Here is a 15,690-nt window from a genome sequence, read left to right on the forward strand (position 1 = left end):
ATGCACCTTTGTACGTACAATCGGCCTCAGAAATTCACGGGGCACGGGATTCGCGCGAAAGTTAGGTTTGTGCTGGGTTCTGGCACGGCCGTATCGAACTGAATGATACACTCTGTGAGCTTCCTAACCACGAAATGTCAAGCTGAAATTCGAGGCTGCATGCACGCGGGCGTCGCTCAAATTCGGCTTTCTTTTGTTTCGCAGATCCCGGCGTCCCGCTAAGCTTGTGGCGCTGTAGCTGGGATATATCTGCGTGCACTGTGAGCAGCACGAATCTCGTGCTTGTCCAATGGCGGCCCTGGCACCTCTAGGGCACTAAAGAAAATGAATTAATTATGAGACAGTAGGGGATAGCGATGAACTGTCACTTCTTATCACTCGGGGAAGAAGGCAATAGGCCTCCTTATCGAACCGTCGGCTCCAGGATGATGCTTCCCAAGTTCGGCCATGGTTGTCGACTTGAAGTCTTCCGCGCGAGCCCTTTGCAATCTTTGGATCACTACCCGATGGTTGTTTACAGGGAAATGGGAGAAAAAAAAAAAAAACGAATATGGATCTTGCCGCTAAACTAGCCACCACCGGTTTGCCTTATCCAGGTGGCGTCAGCTTGTCATTCCCCAAATTGTGATTACCACAAAGTGCTATTTAAATAGAGGGCGGTGGAGGGGGCAATTGCAAGCTGCAACCGTGGCCTTCTCTAGGTACCCTTCTCTCGGCTAGACGTCTCCATCTGTGATAAAACAAAAAAGTCATACGAATGTGCAGAGTTCATCCAGAGGCGATACTCTTTTGCTTGAGAGAGAGAGAGAGAGAGAGAGAGAGAGAGAGAGAGAGAGAGAGAGACGGAGGAGGGAGAGATATGTCTGGCGTTGCACGAAGCAACGCGGTCTACACGCACATGCCGCCGACTGGCTGGCTGGCGTCAGTCTTCATTCGCATTCACTTCTTCCGAGCGGCGTGGCTTATGAATAAGCCACATTCTCGACGGCGCCGCAAGAGAGTCGCGGTCATTTTTTACGCGCGCCAAGTTCCACGACACGCGCAAGGAGCGTCGCCCGCTCCTGGTTCCTGCAACCTTTCTCCGCAGGGGATCCCTATAGCTGGGAGCCCTCGCCGCCGCCGCTGCCGTCGCCGCATAAGCGTGTGCCTGCAGAAAAGTGCGATGCCCCGCATGCATAACCAGAAGCCATACTATACGCGTCTGGGAGTCACTGACCAACCGTCCTCTTCTGGGCTGTGCCGGAGACGCTTCCGTGTTTATGGTTTAGGCCCGCGATGTCGCTGTCTGCACAGCCGTGGACACGCGGGTGCCTCCTAGCGGACTCACTGGACACTCGGTGGTGAACCGCCAGTGTTTGCGGTCGTCGAGTGAACTCTGTTCGCGCCTATATTTGGGGCACGTGACACCACGGGCTGTTTAGTTAGTAAACGAATGCTTGCTGCCATTTATACTTTCCTTAAAAAGAACGAGTTTTACCTCCTGTAACGGTCTAAAACTTTGCTGCCGACGTCAAAGCATCGCCTTTCAGGCGAAACGGTGACTTTCCGATACCGAATCAGTCTTCCTCCCTCATCGCTGCGCCACTGATGTTACTTGCACGTCGCAGTACTTTTCGAACTAGAAATGCAGTTGTTGCAATCTCGGTTCTCGTATATTATCTCTTCTGAATGTAGAATATCACAGAACTTTTCGACACCAGGAAGTCACTGAACTGATATCGCTCAGCGTGTTTGCGTTTAGTAAACCTTGAACGATACAGGGGCATGTGAAAATCACCAAGCACACTCGCGCTTTAATTTCAGTACATGTCCGGTGTGCTCTATATCGCGTACACTCATGGCCAGGGAAGTTGCGCATCGGTGCATCGGCACTTCTCTCATTTGTAGTGATACTTAATTTCCCTATATATCACCATGCGGGGTCCAACTCCAGTTGACATCTACGTGAAGTGAAGCATTCTTGGTGTCGACGTGCCGATTGATGGTTCCTATATACATGGTTACTGGACGAACGTAAGCGAGAGAAACGCCGATTGCGTCGTCATCAGCGACTACGTTCTGTACAATCGTACGCACCTACATTTATGACTCTGTGTTAAAATAAGGGCGGCATTTGTACTCCGGTGTTGAAACGCCAAAACCCGTTCGACCCGAAGAGATCATGATGGCGGTGCAACGTCGCACAGCTTGAACGTATAGCGTTAGCTGCAACAAGGGAAAGTATTGAAGGATGTGTGGGCCGATCGCGAAGACAGCGCAGTATGACACAGCTTCCCAAAGCACTGCTGGTCACGACCAACGAACACTATAGTATAACTGGCACGTGACGCATTCGTCAAGCGTCTCAAAGCGTCTCTCTGGCACGAGAGAAGTTAACGTATCCGTGCTATCGTGACCTAGTGGTTAGAGCATTGGGCAGCTGTGCTTGAAGGCACAGGATCGATTCCACCGTCGGTTCCGAATTTCTTCTTATTGTAGAGGTCCGAAACGAGGCGAGTCAGCAGATACCTACCGACCCTGCCAACCGCAATGCTCCTTAAGTGACGCTTAAACAGTGTCTCGCATTAAAACAAAGGCTTGATATCTTTCCTGGAAAATGTTATACTGACCATGTTTATCCTGATTTGTGAGTGGCATAGTGCGTAGAGAGTGTGGTATGCAAGTTTTTTCGACATCATTGAAGAGTTGCCTGGAAGAATTGAAGTAATCGATCGAAGCAGTCAGCGCGGAGAGCTCTTTAAACCAGAGCCATTCACCCAGATTAATGCGGTGCACTCACGAGACGTGCTGAACCACGCTCGAGCCCTTTGAAATAACATGGCCAGGACAAGCCACAAAGCAAGCTAAGCGAGTCTCTAAACTTCAGCAATATGAGGACGATGACCTTTAGCGCATCATACATGCTAGCGACGATAGAGCAACAGGCGAAACCATTACGTAATGTCAACAGCCGGTTACAATGACACTATACTATATCACCTTGCTCCGTTCGTAAGACTTAAAGGGGGATTATTCGCTACGGCAAGGCCGTAAAGAAAAGTCTCGGCACATAATGCACACCTATCGACAGGGCCGGCGCGGTTCGCAGCCTGTCCATATTATGCATATACAACATCGCGAATGACGTCCGAAAAATAGCGAGCGCAGATGAAGAGTGCCGGCTTCAGCGGAAGAAGCCTTTTGTGGCCGCGCTGTTCACTTTGAGTAGTCGAAGACCTTTGCATTGAAAGGTCTAACCGTGGCGCGTCGTAAATAAAAGTCGTTCGGCGCCCTCTTAGTCGGCGTCGCCGCCCTAGCCAACGCCATGCTGCGTTCACCATACAGCACAGAATGCAGGCATACGAGGCGCGAGTGTGTTAGTACAAGCGCGTGCGCTGAATGCAACGTGTTCTGTGAGACCCGTGCTGGCGTTGTGCAAGCGAAGAATGATGGGGTCGTGGTATGGAGCAGCATCGTATACGTCTACGCGCTATATATACTTCCGTGGACGCTTGCTCCTGTCACGTGTAGTTGCGCCATGTTTGGTTAGTGAAGGAACGAATAAGGTGTTTCACCGTGGGGGATAACGACATTTACGGCCTTGCCAGCCACCCTGTTTCATCCACGAGCTCAACTGGGCTTGTTGTGAAACTTTCGGCGCGAATCACGGTATGCGCGGTTAGCCTCGTTCGGAACGGGAAGCTCACCCGAGCACTACTGCAGTTAATGAAGTGATAATTGCGCGCAATAGTAATTGTATCTCTCCCTCTCACTGCATCATGTTATATCTGTTTCTATCCCTTTATCCGCATTCATCAATTTAGGGTAGCAAACAGGAAGCGTCATAATTGGCCTTCCTCTCATCTCTCCCTATCGCTGTCGTTCTGGAATTTTGTCGTAAACTCTCCGCTGCTTGGTTTTCCAACGCTTTACGCGTAGCTTTTGACGCGACATATAGGTAAAGGCAACGCCCACTACGAATTAAGTGGTGTAGGCCTAACACAGGCACCCAGTACCCACGCATAATAACCAAATAACATGGGCCGTTATACACAACACTTGGCAGTGTTGATGCCGGCTTTCCCAGCGGGATCCTTCCATTTGCGAGGCTTGTAGCCGCAGACAGGATGCACTCGGCGTGTCTGCGTCACTATACGCCAGGGCGTCGGCTCGTTTCCGACGGTGCCGGGGCAGACACACAAATCATGAACCTTCCTTCCCCTCCCAACTTTCACGCGACGCGAACGGTGGGTTGGGGGACGGGTGGGGTTAGCAGAAGGGGGTCTCATATATGACGCGGATACCCCCCCCCCCTCCTTTCCTCCTGGCTGTCGCTGCTGGAATGTCACCGTAGCCGCAGCACAGAGTTGGCAAGCAACAACCGCCACCACCCTAAGTGCTGCAACTTGTAGCTTGTGCACACGAACAGACGACAGCGGAAAGTTGCAGAAGGCAGCAGAAGGATGTCGGCGGGTCGCCCTGCTTCTGCAGCTCTATATTGTACACTCAGTCACTCCTGCTTTAGACACTCGAACTGGATAGTATTATATAGCAACTGCCTCCCGCGCTATACCACCGCCAACCTCAACACCCTTCCACTTCCCTTCTCCCCTCCTCCCTCCCCCTCCGATGCCTTAGAAGAGGCAAAAAATTATGGGTAAAAAAAAAGAAAATGACGGAACAAATGAAACGTGGCTCTCTCACTCGCGAAACAAGATGGCGTCAGGCGTCGGCTGCTGGCGAGGGCGGAGATACGGTTCGTATGTAGGGCAAAACGGAAATAAATGCGACTCGGTTTGGGGTTTGAATGAAACAGAAGGAATGAAAGTGTAGGAGATACAGGAGACGGACACTCGCGGAACAGCTCCTTGTGCGGTAATTCGCCTCCGTGGTGCATACGTTCAGGCTTGTCGTATAGGCGTGGGTACACCACAAATTCGGCGTTCTTGAAGAGGGCGACCACACCTGCCGCTGATAGGCGACGACGACGGGTGTGGGCTTGTTGCTGGCTGCGACGTGCGTTTCGGCTTCCTGAGAAAAGTTGCAGCCAGAAATATGCGTCATGCAGTCTCTCGATAAAAAGGTTACACGTTACAAAAATAAACAAAACAAGAACTTCTTACTTGATCCCTACCCTTTTTTCACCCCCCCCCTTTTTTTTTTCGTGATGGAAGAAAGTATACGTAGACGAAGAAAGAGTATCATATGGTGAGCTCAACCGACGCTTGACTGAATGAAGCGGGCTTGCATCTCTGAAAACGTCTCTACTCGACCCTTGATTGTGCAAATAGAGCGGAACGTTTACGGAGTCGGCAGTTGTAGTTTACGGAGTAGTGTACAGAGTCGGTCGATGTAGTTTACGGAATACTACTACCGACCTCAAGGTGAAGTGACTGTTGATATCACGATGCCTTGATACTAGTGGTGGCACTGCGCACTTCATCGCGTCGCCTGGCAGTCGACGGAAGCGCAGATCTCTCGGATTTGCACGCATACCCACTGCTTCGATCGACTCTTGTCTGTATTTCCTCTTATAAAGACAACCATTGCCCTGTACACGGGCGAGTTCATAAACAAGCACCTCTTACCAGGGCACTTGTTCGAATAGAGATGTGACGTCTCGTTTCTCGGCAACGCACCTGAAAGCATGAGGTTGCTGCTGCAGAACGTTTCTTCAGCATGTTAAAGAGGACAGGCCCTCGGGCAACGCTGTTATTCTATTAGGCCCCCTGAAGCGTAGTATAAAAAACACGGCACGAAAGCTGAGCACTTGTTTTTTTTTGTGTGTGTCTTTGTCTTGCGTATCGCGTTTCGGCTATAACATTGCACATTCGGAGGTCTTCCGAGACTCCAAATGAACGTGGCTATGCAGAAGCATATATATATATATATATATATATATATATATATATATATATATATATATATATATATATATATATATATATATATATATATATATATATATAGAGAGAGAGAGAGAGAGAGAGAGAGAGAGAGAGAGAGACAACGTTATAGCACCACCGAATGGGTTCCGAGTGGTTACACGAGTTGGTGCTATTATATAGAAGATCACACGGAATGTGCGGAAGCGTGTTTCGTGAGAACAAGAGAAAAAAAAGGGGGAGGAGAGGTGTGGGGGGGGGGAGTAATTGCAGAAATGCCGCGCCAGGTGGCGGTGCAATTCGCGTATAATCAACGCTATACGTTATACACGCCCTGCGCGGGAGCTATCGCGCAGTGTAAAGAGCTGCAGCTGTCTTAGTTGTTTAGCGGGAGACTGCACAGCGTGCGAACAGCGTCATTAGGAAGCAATTTGAATGTAACCGCTTCCGGGAAAAATAAAAAAAGAAAAAACGCCGCGCAATCCTGCGAAGCACAAGCGAGGTTGCTGTGTCAGCGGCGAAGACGTATACGGTATACGGCTCGTTTAAAGTTTGATTTAAGGCACGCGGGTACGTATTTAGTGTGCGTGGGTCGCACCGCCAATCTGGATAAATGAACATGCGCTCAAGCACATAGCGAAACGCACACACGTCCGCAGGTGGCTCGCGCATTGTTGTATGCACAGGCGAGGGCAGAGTTTCCTTCAAGAATTGTTAAACAGGCGATTCTGAGTCTGCGATCTTTCATCTCTGTGCAATAAGGGTGATTTGGTATCACATTGATCTGTGTAACCTCCGTGCACTGTAAAATAATTTACAGCCTCGAAAGTGAAGAAGTGGTGTAAATGTGTCTATAACTCACACGCTTAGAATGTCGGTTATGGACACATTTACACCCTTTTTTTTTTTTTACTTTTAAGGGTGCAAATTATTTTACAGTGTGTGTCAGTGGCTTCACACCTTCTTGCGGCGTTTTTTTTTTAATACGCCTTACCCTTCCTAAATTTTCCAAGAACTCGCACTTCTCGAAACCAAGCAAGGCACGAAGTCTGTGCTCGCGTGCATATACGTATAACCATGGCGAACTGTCGTGTTTTCAAACCCAGTGCGCGTATTGCTGAATATGATCTATTTGCAAAGTCACAAGGCCGTTTGAAGCCAGAAGGGCGAAGTTTAGCCAAATTCACGGGCTACTCATGATTTACGTTGTTCGCTGAACCGTCACCCTCCCACCCCCCTCGTAAACTTCATAGCGCCAGAGTTCGCTCTTGTAATTTTTGTAGCTAACTCTGGTGCCGAGAACAGAAAAAACAAAAAAAGAAACTGAAACGCGCAGTAGCACACACGGGACACCACGCACTGCCTGTCTTCTGCTGGCAGGGCTTGGTTCTGATGATGTCATCCAAAGTGGCATCGCGTAGCATTATCTAATTACAATTTAAAGTAAAGGGAAGGGCTTTGCTATCAGGTATATGCGTATAAGAACCGGCTTAAGAAAGAGGGTGCGCTCCCTAGCCGCAATTATACGCATGAAAGAAAGAAAGAAAGAAAGAAAGAAAGGAAGAAAGAAAGAAAGAAAGAAAGAAAGAAAGAAAGAAAGAAAGAAAGAAAGAAACCGTTTCTAACTGTGGGAGGGTCCGGTTATAAGGACTACCCTATTATAGTGCACTCTGGCCACATTCATAGGTGCGTGGGAACGGAGACCTTATGCACACACAAGAACATGTACAGATACAAACAGAAAAAAAATGCTCCCTGTACAAAAAAAAAAAAAATACAGGAAAACGCGCAAAAGCACCGCACGCACACACACAAACGCACACAACACTCACCTGAACACACCACTCATACCAACGCATACAAAAACGCAATCACACTCTCAAATGCATGCACACACATGCCCGAGCACACATACACACACAGACAGACATGTAACGCACACATGCAAGTGCACGCACGCACTTAAGTACAAACACCCACGCTTGCACACATCTGTATGCATATGCTTTAAATTATACATACACGCACATTCGCACGCATAGTAGAGAGGAGGAAGGCGCCGCGGTCTCTGACGCAGCCCGTTCCGTGGGTCTCTGCGGGCGCTGCGGTGAAGCGGGCCGCAAACGAAGGGGCGCCCGCGAATGCAATTACGCGGACTCATGCTCACCCACGGCATCCACGCCAACGACGATGGTCGGTACGCACAGCAGGGAGACCCCTTGGGCGACGCATTTAATGTCCGACACTCGGGGTCGTCGTTATTATTATACGCAGCGGCGGCCAAAGGGTTGCGGCCAGCTCGGGGTGGTGGTGGGGGCACACGCAGATTGCGGATGGCACCGTGATAACAGGACGCTCTCGTAATTGAGCTATACGTGCCTGGGACCCTTCCGAATACGTGGCTCCGATGATGCCGGCATTAACGGCTGTCTCGTAATAGATAAGTCGGGGTTACTCCAGGGCATTTCCTTTCCCTTTCGAATCGGACGCCTGTTATACGGGGCGCGAGGGGGGTGGGGCACGCCGATACGTACTCCTATATTGATTTACGAATCAAGACATTCGCAGTTTCTTCGGGGCCGTTCAACTCGCGACCGCGCTGGTCGGAATGTTTATCAATCTGATGTCTTGCCGCGAGCGCTACACTTTGGCTCCTTGTAAGACGCGGCTCTGTTTTGTATTTTTTTCCTGGGTGCCATTTTCTCTTGCCTGCATTTCTTTTTTTTTATTATTATTATGCATCGCATCGACGGAGCGCTGCAGCGGCTCTTTGGATTCGTGACGCACGAGGCGGACGACAGGGGCACCGTTAATTCGCTCAGATTCATTAGCAATCCCTATAGGACAATTTTCTTTCTTTCTTTCTTTTTCATTTTCGTGCCTCGTTATTGCTCGTTACTATCGTCATCAATATGAGGTAGGCGTGTGCGCTGTGGCGCGGGAATTCCGAAGCATAAGAATGTCGATTTGCGAGTGAAAGTGACTGAAAGTGACAGTCAAGATTATGGTGATCGTTAAAGCACAAAAAAAAAACGATGTTATGCCCTACGCACGTGTGTGTGCAGCTATGTGATGATGATGATGATGATGATGATGATGATGATGATGATGATGATGATGTGGCTTTCTCCTTTGTATCGGGTGGGCGCAAGTTTTGCACCCTAGTTAGTGTATGGATATATGGATGCTATGAGCGTCCCCTTTGTAACGGGGTGCTGCGTTGCCCCACCAAGCTCTTGCTGTTACACTGCCTAATGGCCTACCTATGTGAAAAAGAAAAAAAAGAAAGCAAGGAAATCCACGATGGATTCCCATAACCAAACTTTGTGAAGCCCTATTGTGAACTTTGTTCTTGCACGCCTCCGTTGTTTGTCGTTTCCCTACTTTTCTTCCACCAATCTTCCTATCGCCGCATACTAATCTCTACTGCGGACATGTTTACTTTCCCCCTGCTCTCGCTAAACCCAACGGCTTCAAGGAGGCCAGAGATGCCTAAATCGACCGCTGGGCAGCTATCTTGAGTGCGGCTGCGGCATAACGACCTTTGTAAGGGCAAGAACGTCAAGACGCCCCTGTCATTAAATTATGGGGTTTAATGTCTAGAAACCGGGGGGTGGGGTTCGGGGAGAGGGGCACTGTTGTTTATGAGGTACGCAGTATAGTGGGGGACTTCGAATTAATTTCGACCGCCTGGTGTAGTGTCGCGTGCACAGAATATGAACACACAAGTTTTTTTTCACTTTTTTTTAACATTACGCCCCAATTGAATTGTGGCCGCCGCGGTTATAGGAACGGAACCCGCGATCTCGTGCTGGGCAGAAGATTAACGCCGTAGTCATTAAGCCACGGCGGCGGGTTAGCACTGTCATTGTCACTCCAGGCCCCAATGATATTTTGCTGCGAGCGCATATACGAACAAATATCTCGCTGTGTCCCGGAATCATTGGTTCGGGCACACTGTCCCGGAAAATTCGTAACACAAAACAGTTGGGAGCATGTCCAACGCCATCTCGGGTCTTTCTTGCGTGTAGATGTCGGCGTATATATGCCACACTGTTCGTGCAGACGGCGGTTTCGCATTACCACCTCAGTCGTCGGCACATGCAGACGTTCTGTTCGCGACCGGTAATCGGGCGCAGTGGCCGCAACCTTTCCGAGCCTCTCTCGCATCTCTATACGCATACGAATCCACCCGTCGAGCGCTGGAGAGCGAGCTAGGCCAGATTCGTTTCGATGGCCACAGCGTGGCTCGCCCCGCTCTTTGAAAGACCGCACGCATGGAGGATCGCGTTCCTTCTCTTTCGTCTCCAGACGGCGCGGTTGGCTCGGCGCGAGCTCTACGAAGCGCGTAATCTCATTGTGTTCTTGACCAGCAGCGGGAATGAAAGGCGCAGGAAACCGGAGAAACCTGCAAGCGTCTCGAGCAATGGTTCCAGCCGAGAATAAGCCACTAAAATAAATAAAAAAAAAGAACCAGCCAGTCGCGGTACTTCGGGGAGGACAAGAACAACGCCGCACGTAGCAGACGAAAGATGCCCCACGCCGTCTTTCCCGCAAAAGCGTGCATCACTGCGGAAGCATATGCAGGTGACGGCACTTCTATACCCGTGGACTATAGACTGTTGTAGCATTCCGTGTAAGCGCACACGTGATAACTTTTGATTGGTTATCGGGAATGCTTCGACGACCAATAGTGGTAGCCATTCGTAGATGGTCAATCACGAATTGTTCTCGCGTTCTCCAGCGCAGCTGCGGTTTAGGCTCGCGATTGGCTAACGCTATAGTGCTAGCCTCCGCGACGCTGCACAGATCTCAGCGTAACGATCAAGAGCCCAGCTCTTGAACTTGGCGCCGCGCTGGCAGGGAAAGGGTAAACGGTGATGGTCACTGCGCTCTGGAGCGTCAGCTCCGCCGCCACAGTTCTCCATAAAACGCGATATTAACCGAGAAAAGGTGCACGTAGTAGGAGGGGGAAGGAAGAAGTGGAAGAGGCGGAACGAGAAAGTTGATCAAGTCTGCTGTTGTGTTCCACCGCGCCGTGCATCGTCCAAAGCAGCGTCGGCGTGTTCGGCTACCTCGATCCTCCTGCGCGCCGCTTAAATCGCGTCCGAGACGCGGTGACCTCTGGCCTGCCTCCTCATCTTTTCTTCGGTCGCTGGACTCCTTCCCTCAGCGCCTCCCTCGCCTGCTGACTTCGTTGCCGACCGCCTCTTCTCTGTTACGCAGCTCTTCCGGCTCCCCGGCTCGCCTTATTATTATCCTTTTTTTTTTCCTTCTCTCGTCCCCTTTCGTAATATGAAAGAGTGGCGTTGTCATTTGGCTCCACCTCGACCGGCTTAGTGAATGCCGCCGCTTCTTGCCTGCTCGTTTCCTTCCATTTTGCTTCCTATGTAGGCTCGGTGACTTGCGCCATAGGGTTATGCGCGCGGCCACTGTGTGTTTGTGTAGGTGGGACGGGCCCTCCGAGTTAAGAGTATACGCGCGCCGACGCACAGTGCCGCGTTGCGAATCAGACGCCGGGATAAGTAGCAGTCGTGTGCGGCGGATGACCCCACCCGTGGACGTGGTGGCACATGCAGATGTCCGTTCGCAGTCCGAACTGTAGGGAAACCGAGCAGACAGAGGCCTAACGTTTCGTTCTGGACTCCTCCTCCCGCAGCCACAGCATCGCAGCGGCGGCAACGGGCTTCCGATTCGCGTCAAAGCAACATCCTCCTGCGGTGTCCTTTAGGACCGAGACAACCGTGACCATATGCGTATATATACGACTACGTCTAGGCACTGTAGGCGTAGTACACATTTGCATGCCCGCCGCACCACCAGAGTGCCGCATTTCTCTTTTTTTTTTTATACTTGTGAAGGGTTTGGAAAATCCCGCCATTGCTTCCTTTCTGCTTCTCCTGAGAATTCGTGGTCGCGGAACCACGGTGAGCGTGTGGTCTTTCTAGGAACAATGCGAGACCACACGTGTACCGAGGCAGGGACGTCCTGGCTCGAGGCTTCTTTTGACCACCAGGGCGGCATCACAAAGACAGGTTCAACTCCTTTCGGAAATACAGCCGCGCTATATGTATGTGCGTGCGGCGTCGCGAATTTCGGCGCATTGCGAGACCGCCGGCCCAATACTGCGACGACGAGAGAAGCGCGACGACTCGTCTAATGTGACCGCGTAGACCAAGAAGCCAGCAGGAGTGCCCGAGCAAGAGGTCGTCAGACGTGTCCATCAAGCGCAGATGTCTACGGCGCTGCAGGTGGCTTTGCGAGAAGACCTACCCTCATGGCGTGGCCGCTATACAGAAGGAAACCTCCCGGGGTCCGATCCACAACGTGTGTGTTTCCGAAGGAGGAGTGGGGACAATAGAACCATCGGGATGTCACGCGATCTTGAGTGTGGCAGGCCGACAGACGCTGTGGCACGTTGTATATAGAAAGATGAACGAGTGAAAGCGCACCGCCTCTCACCGGTCGTCTGGCCGAATGAGCGGCTGGTCAACGTCACGCGTTTGCCTCGACGTACGTTTCTTCGTTTCTTTCTTTTTTTTCTCCCCAGCGCTCGAATGCACGCTTGCTTCGCAATTAGCCGAAACGTTTGCCGTTCTAGTGGCATCTGGCGTCTGATCTTTAACCAGCGGGTTCGGCGACACTGTCCGGCTGTCTCTGCGCCTTTGCTGGATGATGTGATAAGGGGGGGTGACTCGTTGGGCGACACTAATCGAGGGCCGCATTGTGTCTCCTTTTGAGGGAGCACGCAACGCAGGGGCCGCGGACTGCCTAAGATGAAAACAAACAAACAAACCTAAAAAAAATAAACTATGAAGAGAAAGCAGGGCGTTGTCCTTTCATCTGTTCGCCTGCCGGAGAAAGCTCGGTGTGTCGGGCTAATCGCCGCTCTCTTTCTTTTTTTCCCCTTGCTGCCGTGATTACACCGCGCGCAGTTCTTCAAAGTCAACTTCACTGAAGAGAAAAGGCGCGGGCTCCTTTTGTTGCGACGATCTCTGGGGCGTCGTCACCCGGGCGCGAACGGTATGTAGTAGACTGGAGGGCGTATACTATACAGTTCAACGTAGCGGGGTCGAGATGCTCCTTCCTTGCAACTCGCGGTCTCTGATCAGTGTCAGAAGTGTACATATACGCGAATGGATGGACGCACTCGGATGACCGCAGGCCCAACAGTGCGGGTTATCTCTTCAAGAGACCCCTGCGCCGCGCCTTGTACTCTATATATACGCCGTGACAGAGTGGGCTAAACAGCCCACTCAGAGAACGCGTGGAGTGCGACGTCGTATACGTATGCTACAACGGAAGCATACCGAAGGAGAATTCGAGGAGTGTACAAAGCACAGCTTTTGCCCTTTTGTCACGGTAAACGAGCATAAAGTGATTAGAACAAGAAAACCGAGAAGAGAGCGGGAAATGTCTGTAAGATGACTTTGGCCATCTGACCGCTTGCTTACACTCGTTGCTTGCTCTCTTGCTGGCGGAGTCAAAAATAGACGGCACAAATTCGAGCTCTGCGTTCAAGTTTGTTTAGATCGTTCTACATTGGTGCATGAAAACGAACACGCAGTACAGAAGGAGGTCCGATAAAGAATGGAAGTGGGGCGGTAGTGGCGAGGTCTCAAATATTAACGATAACGAGAATGGGAATCGTCGTCATGTATGCGTAAGTGAATGCTTTCTTGGTTCGAAGGTTGTCGCTTGTTGGTACGAAACTGCGTGGCGCCAACTGCGACACCCGGTGTCATTCATTCGAGAAAGTGTGTAGTGGAGGGACGACCTGTATATAACGACTTGCCAGTGCATAACGTTGCGGCGACGTCGAAGGAGCAGTAACCAATGCGAAGTTGACTCCAATCACTCTTAATTTTCTCCGAAATGTAGCAGAGCCGGTTAAGGAATGAATGACTGGTGAACCATGCTTGTCCCACCACTGCGTGGCATTGCCTTTTCTAGAAGAAACTATATGGGGAACTTTTTTGCTTAGCAGGGAATTATGGACGTCCCACAGAAGAGCTTTCTATTTTTCCCTATCTCCCGTGCACCATTCTCTTCTATCCTCCCTTCCCGCCTTTTACTTCCCTTCCCTATTCCTTTCTGCCTGACCACCCGTTACAGAGTTCAGAAGTTTAGTGAGACCTGTAGTTGCAACGCGCGATTCGTGCAAATTCGTTTACTTCCCTCCTTCCCATATTTGATGAAGATCATCAATTACTGTTGCGAGTGTACACGTTAACCCGCACTACCGTCAAGTCCCACTCTCTCTCTCTCTCTCTCTCTCTCTCTCTCTCTCTCTCTCTCTCTCTCTCTCTCTCTCTCTCTCTCTCCTCTTTCCTCGAGAAGCCGCGACAAAAGTCGTCGGCTATATGGTATATATACTGCTGGTCAGTCGACTCGATCTGACATCACGGCCGGCCGCATTAGCTGTATACTACGGCCGCCACATTCCCACGTCTTGTAGAGCGATCGTGAGCGGCCTTCGAGCGGGGACGTCTAGCGCATATACCAGCGGTTGCGAGCTGCTGTGCGGCGCGGATGAAAGCACGTGCTCTTCTTGTGCAATGCAGATGGCAGCAGACTGGAAACTGCGGCGGAGCGAAAGGGGAAGAGGGGGGGGGGGGTCGGTAGCGATCGCCCCAGGAGAGAACGGGGGGTTCGGCGGCAATGAGTGTGTCCGGCGTTCACTTTTTTTTTTTTTTTTTTTGCCGCCGCCATCGCCGCCAAGGCGGGCGAACGTGACGGGCAAACCAGTCGGACTGCCCGGCTCGTCCCGAACGGGGCCATGGAGCGCAAGGCCGAATATGCTTGCACGCTGCTCTGATCTCGCTCGCTCTCGCTAATGTGAGCTGGGCGGTACGGCTCTCCTGCTTCTCTTCTCGCTCCCTTTCCTTTTTTTTTTCCCCCCGATCGGTTGTGCTCGTACGCGAAGCCGCCTGTAGCACTGTAGTGTAGTACTGCACCGACATTGCGCATTGTTTCGGACGAAATTTATTTATTTATTTCAGGAGTACTGTCGACCTCTCATATGAGGCCTTAGGCACAAGTGGGTTATAAAAAAAAAAAAAGAAAGTGTACAAAGACGGTTCACAGATCTGGCAGGGTTGAATTAAAGCTTACCATTGATCGGTACATACACAATGTTGTGTCCTTTCTGTTTTTCGTGATTTTTTAAAAATTGTTATTGATTGTTACCTATGTTTAGGAAGACGTTGGCGCGCCGGCTACCTCTGTTCACTGGTTTGACTGATGTGCACGTAACGATTCAGACGTCTCAAGAAAAGAGAAACAACAGTGCGGCGAGATCAGTTCCAGAGTTCACATATACGTACACGTACATAAATACCCAAATGCGCAAGAACAAGTGTTCCAGTGCAATTAACACAAAAATACAGATGTTCCCGCAGATGTGCATACAAACGAAGTCTTTCGTGTGTGCCACATTTTCAAGCAAAGTGTTCGTGCGGGCGCTCGCATAGCCAGGAAAGCGAGAAAAATAAAGTGAAACACGGAAGGCGTGCGTACGTGCCAATTCCAGAAGAAACAGAAATACATCCATGAATACAACGCTTCGACTCGTTAGTGAAAGGCAATGAAAGGCACAGTAATCCGATTCGGTAACCTCCAGATATTCCAGGTTACTCAAGAAAACTGTATACTATTCGCCTTACTTTTGTTTTTTCTGTCGTAAGTGCTGTCTGCCATTGGCCGGCGGCCTTCCCTAATAACACGTCCGGCATCAGAATCGCCTGGCATTTGCTCGTACGAGCAATTATAGCGTAAGTGCCTTTCTTTTTTTATGTGTGTGCGTGTGAATACGGGTCCAGAAGTC

At 50.5% G+C, this 15,690-nt stretch overlaps 1 protein-coding gene across 1 annotated transcript in view; it reads left to right on the plus strand.

Annotated features, from left to right (window-relative positions):
• LOC142575474 (uncharacterized) overlaps window positions 1–15,690 on the plus strand; it is a 369,458-nt gene that overhangs the window by 101,369 nt on the left and 252,399 nt on the right. The window lies entirely within an intron of this gene.

This window comes from Dermacentor variabilis, chromosome 3, assembly GCF_050947875.1.
Source record: "Dermacentor variabilis isolate Ectoservices chromosome 3, ASM5094787v1, whole genome shotgun sequence".
NCBI lineage: Eukaryota > Metazoa > Arthropoda > Arachnida > Ixodida > Ixodidae > Dermacentor > Dermacentor variabilis.